General features: G+C 36.1%; 1 pseudogene; it reads right to left on the bottom strand.

Moving 5' to 3' along the window:
• Positions 1-3245: 3245 nt before the first annotated feature.
• Positions 3246-4262, bottom strand: LOC111798813 (putative carbohydrate esterase At4g34215 pseudogene; annotated as a pseudogene).
• Between the last annotated feature and the right edge of the window lie 1738 nt (positions 4263-6000).

The following is a 6000-nucleotide window of genomic DNA, read 5'->3' as shown; positions in this document are numbered from 1 at the left end:
TTAGCACTGCTTATGCAATGTCATGTTAGATATGTTAAGGGACCTCATGCATACATGTATGTCACGTGCATCGAGATTCTTCCCCTTTATGTTACGAAAGAATGAAATACGATATTTATGTTCGCCATGATATCATGCGGGCCCTTTTCTGTCTCGTGGTGTCCGGCGACGTATAACACGTTGTGCCCGACCAAGCCAGGCCCAGGGGGTATGTATATGAGCCCGCCTGGTGGGTCCATGTACACGTACATGGGCCATGTGTGAAGGAGTACCACACATCCAACCCTACCCGAAATAGAAAAGCGCCCAAGGCTATGAAAAGTTTATGAAAAGTTGGGTCCCGCTCATATGTTGCATGTGTTTGCATTCCTAACCCCAACAGTGGGGTGACTTACTGAGTATTTCATAAAATACTCAAGCCACTTGCTAGCTACATTTTTCAGGTAAAGGCAAGGCGCCAATGTACGGTTGACGGCGGAGCTGAGGACACCATAGAGGTTGGAGATGGGATGTTTTAGGAGTTTACTTTTATTAGACTGTTTTAAGTTACAGCATTGAGTATTGTTTTATTTAGATTTATTTTGAATTCAGTATTGAAGGTTTATTTTCGGAGTTTAGGTTTTGGTTTGGATTCATGAATCTTCATGAAAGACTCTTCCAAAGTTATTTATGATGAGCTTCCGCTTAAAGAGATATGTATGCATGGGTGACGTCACTGATTAGGTTAAAAAAAATTAGGGGCGTTACAACTATGGTTAGTAGTATGATTTTAGAAAAGAAAATTCTGAAAAGTTTCTGGCCTGAAGTAGTCAACTGGACTTTGTATGTACTGAATCAAAGTCAAACATTGGCTATTAAAAAAACAAAACTCCAGAATGAGCTTCGAGTGGAGTCAAACCTTCAGTTGAGCATTTTAGAGTTTTTGGATGTATCTCTCATGTTCATGTGCCTGACAGTAGAAGAACTAAGTTGGATGATAAGAGTTTGAGTTGTGTTTTGCTAGGAGTTAGTGAAAAGTCAAAGGCTTACCGACTCTATGATCCAACTTCACAAAGGATCATAATAAGTAGGGATGTTGTATCCGAGGAAGATAAGAGTTGTGACCGGGATAAGACCTATGAAGAATCCATTATGTGCGATCTGGAATGGGGTGATCAAGAGGAGGCAGCAGATGTTTGTGATGAAAATGAAGAAGCGAGCGAATCTAATATAGAAGTTGCAAAGGAAAATATTTTCTCTGACTCTTTGGCTGAAGCAAGCTCTCCTAGCTCGAATATGAGGAAGAATAGGAGACCACGAGTCTGGATGAGAGACTATGCAACAGGAGAAAATCTTTCTGAAGAAGATAATGAAGCTCACTTGACTATGTCTATCACTACTTATCATGTAAACTTTGAAGACGCATTGAAGAGTGAGAAATGGAGGCAAGCTATAGATCTGGAAATAGAAGAAATAAATAGAAATGACACATGGGAATTGATAGAGTTACCTGAGGGCAGAAAGAAGGATGGAGTAAAATGGATTTATAAGACGAAATTCAATGAAAATGGAGAAGTCGACAAATACAAGACTAGGCTTGTAGCCAAGGGGTATACTCAAGAGCATGGGGTAGACTATACTTAAGTATTTGCACCAGTTGCGCGCATGGAGACAATTCGTTTGGTGGTAGAACTCGCAGCTCAAAGAGGCTGATCCATCTATCAGCTGGACGTGAAATCTGCATTTCTAAATGGTGATTTGAATGAAGAGATCTTTGTGGAGCAACCTTATGGATATGTGCAAAAGGGACATGAGCAGAAGGTTTACAAGTTAAAGAAGGCACTATATGGGCTTAAGCAAGCTCCACGTGCTTGGTATAGCCGTATAGAAGCCTATTTTACGAAGGAAGGTTTTGAGAAATGTGACTATGAGCATACTTTTTTCTTCGAGAGAGGAAAAGAATCCAAAGTATTAATTGTAAGTCTCTATGTTGATGATCTCTGGAAATGATGAATTAATGTTTACCGAGTTTAAAAATTTCATGAAAAATGAGTTTGACATGACAGATCTTGGTAAGATGAGGTATTTTCTTAGCTTTGAAGTCTTACAAAAATCTAGTGATATTTTTATAATGGAATGGACAAAAGTAATTCTGTTCATAATCCTATTATCCCTGGATGCAAACTTATTATAAGCAAGTTATAGGCAGTCTTAATTATCTCACAACTCGACATGGCATAATGTTTGTAGCGAGTCTAATTAGTAGATATATGGAGAATCCCACGAGCTTCATTTACCCACAACAAAATACATTATTTTCTATATTAAAAATACATTATTTTCTATATTTTGTTGCATACACAGTGATTATGTTGGAATTTAGATGAGAGAAAGAGTACTTCAGGCTATTGATTATGTTGGAATTTAGATGAGAGAAAGAGTACTTCAGGCTATATGGAGCAGTATTATGGTCATCAAAGAAACAACCAATAGTAAGTCTATCTTCCACATAGGCAGAATTCATAGTATGGTTAAAAGGGTGTTGGAAAAGCTGTCAGAAGCAAGACAAGTCAACTATTATTCAATATGATAGTAGCTCTGCTATCAAGCTTTCAAAGAACCCAGTAATGCACGGTCGGAGGTTGTGCATTGTGGCACATAGGACCCGTTAGCTGATGTGATGACTAAACCACTAAAATTGGATGCTTTCTTGAAGACATAGATATAAACAGAGTACTATTTGTATTCAGTTGAAAGGAGGAATTGTTAGGTTTGATTTAGATTTGATGTGATTTAGTTATTTGAATTAGATCTGATTTACATTCACATTTAGTTATTTGAATTAGATTAGATTTACATTTCCTTGTTTTTCATTCGAATATGAGGAGAATTTTCTCTCGATTCTTCTTATATTTCTAGTTCTCTATCTATTCTTAATATTCTCTTGTCTATTTTCTTTACCCAAGTTGCTACATTGTCTCGTTGGTAGTTCTACCGACGCAGACTACTAACATCCTCTCGTTACATTGTCTCTACCGATGCAGACTACTAACATCCTCTCGTTACATTGTCTCGTTGGTAGCTCTAGGTTACCATTTTGATTTTAAACTTTTGTTTTTTTGGGTCAATAAGAAACAAAATTTGATTATATTTTTGATTATTTAAATAAAGAAAACACTTCTACCTAATATTAAATATGTTAAGGTTCAAATAGACGTGATTTAAATATTTTTATTGAGATAGAATAATAGATCAATCAATCGAGATTAGAGAATGACACATAATAAGATCATAGTAAATGACCATAGTGGGCGAGATATGTGTCTGCCAACCATTTACCCAAAACAATCTCTGTTTCCGTGTTAAAATGACCATGATCCCAGGAAAAGCCTTCAAATGTGGTCAAGTTTATAGGCAACTCCCAAGAGTCGATAGTAATGATGTCTGGAAGCTCTTTTTGGACGGCATCTTCAGCTGCTCTCACTGCCGGCAAGTTATGAGTATCGTGCTTCATAAAAAAGTCATACATGGATATCTTAACAATAATGACCGGTAAAAATCTAGGTTTTATATCATTGCGGATGTCGGTGATGAACTTCTTTAAGTTGTCTTTGTATCTTTGAGCGGTGTCATTCATAGCCGCATCGCTTTCTCCTTGATACCAAAACAAAGCACGCACAACTCCACCTTCTTTTTCTGATGTTTTAATTCGTTCAATGAAATTTTGGTAAAAAGTTGCACTAGGATTGCTAGGGTTTTTTATCCATTGTTCAATTAAAGTGCCACCTCTAGCACAAGGAACCAAACCCACGGTGCCTGCCTTTTGTCCAGCTTTTTCTTTGAACTGGTGAGCAAACGGTATCCCCGGACCAATCCCTGGAGTGTGACTAATGTCAATCCCCAAATGGAGAGGTTCATGTGCTATCTCCCATTGGCGCTCAGGGTTCAACCGTAGGATGGATGGGTCGGATTGACACTCCAATGGGACCTTTCCATCCCACACAAGTTTCCCGTTTTGAATTTTCTCTACCCCACCTCGACCAGCCATGTTGCTCTGACCGGCAAGGATGAATATGTTGGTGGGAGAAGTAGCCCCTGAAAGGGAAGGGCTAAACAATATCATACACAACAAGATTGATAGTTTTAGCAAAACCATTTTGACCCCTTGTGTCTGTCTAAAAGAATTGATAACTATTTGTGTCTATTTGCACAGACACAACTACTCTCCCGTTAAAACGCTTATCACTCTCCTTCTATTTTATAATTGATCTATGCCTCTTCATTCCTTCCCAGTTATCCTCACTTTTTATACTTAATTTTGATTCTATCTTTAGTATTATTTAAGTTTCAAAATCAATTTTAATCTGTCAATATTTGTGGATCGGGAGTATTTTTAGATCTTAATCATCTTGGATCACACCTAATTTGTCTAAATATCTATATATAGAAGTATAAAAATAAAACTTCAACCCTAAATGTTTTTTTACACTAATCTTGTCTTACATGTCTTTTTCTATAGAATAAAATACGAGATCTTTTGACATTAAAATATATTAGCTTAATTCACGAGGTAAATAAATATTTTCTCATTTTTAGGCCAAAAATAGTTTTTTTTTTTTTTTTTTTTTTTTTTTTTTTTAATTTAATTTGAAGAAGGTGTACATATTTATCCACGTTAAGTTTCAAAAATTTAATAAGAGTTTTTGTGTGATATAATTTGTATCAAATTAGGTTTCCTTACTACATGACTGAAATATATACGTGAATATTTTGACTTTGTTTTTCATTTATTAATGTATTTATTAATGTGACGTGTTAATGCAAATTATAAATTTGTGAAAGATAGTGTCACGACAGTAAAAATAAAACAATAAATGGATAGCAAAACTTGTTGGAGGATCGTGTAATCTTTTTGTCTTATTCTATTATTTTGAACAGTTGTAAACTCGTTTTTGCCATAGTTATGACCTGAAAATATATAAAACTGAACCTAGGAACGTTCGACCAAAGCGAGTTTAGGAGTATCAAGGAGGGCCTAAACCGCCAAGGAGCTAGGTTTGATGAATTTTTTTGATGCATCCATAACACGTACTCTATGACTCTATTTATGTTATGTAATCTGAATGAACAATGTGATATATGTATGTACTTTCTTTTTTTATCTTTGATTATGACTGCGCTGTTGATGTGACCATGTTTATGCTCTTCGAGACACTATGACGTATCATGTATGATAAGAATGAATGAAATACCACGAATATGTATGTACGTCTCGTATAGAATTTACAACATCGACTAACACGGAAGTATTGTATCCATCGTTTCATTGAACAATGATTTTTAATTGGGATATTGTACATGTTTAATGGGACCTCATACATTCAATATTATTCGTGTTTCTTTCTTTTCTTGTCGGTTTTCAGTAGTGTGAATGTACGTAGTCCATAGTCAAGCCTAGGGGGTATGTTAGCTAGCTGACATAGTGGATTCATGCAGACGTGTGTAATCCATGTGTAGAGAAGTATTATGCATTCAACTCTACCCGAAAGAGAAAGTAGAGCCCAAGGAATTAGGTCCCATCGATGATGATAGATGTTGTATGTGTATATTTTCAAACCCCACCAGTCGGGTCAGTTACTTAATATTTTAAATACTCATCCAATGTTCAACATTTTTCATCAAATGCTAGAGACTTCATGTACATGTGTCACGACTTAGAATGGTTGCCCTCAACCTACTAAGCAACATTTTTCAGGTAAATGCAACAATACAGAATGGTTGTCCTTAACTTACCGATCGAGTCTTGTGAAGAAACTCCGGCGAAATTCCAGCTCCAAACGGCTGTTTGGAGCGAATTTTGATTTTCCCTCCCTAACTCCCGACTTTGACCAATTTTCTCAATTTTCACTATTTAGTTTTCTATATTTTTCTTGAATTTGTGGGATCTATGTAACCATTTTTATCTTCTACCTTTTCTAGAAATTCGGTCTCTAAAATTCTCAATAAAATCCCAGAAGTTCG

The sequence above is a fragment of the Cucurbita pepo genome, chromosome 7, assembly GCF_057944985.1.
Source record: "Cucurbita pepo subsp. pepo isolate OVF chromosome 7, ASM5794498v1, whole genome shotgun sequence".
Classification (NCBI taxonomy): domain Eukaryota; kingdom Viridiplantae; phylum Streptophyta; class Magnoliopsida; order Cucurbitales; family Cucurbitaceae; genus Cucurbita; species Cucurbita pepo.
This window is presented reverse-complemented; position numbering and strand designations above follow the sequence as displayed.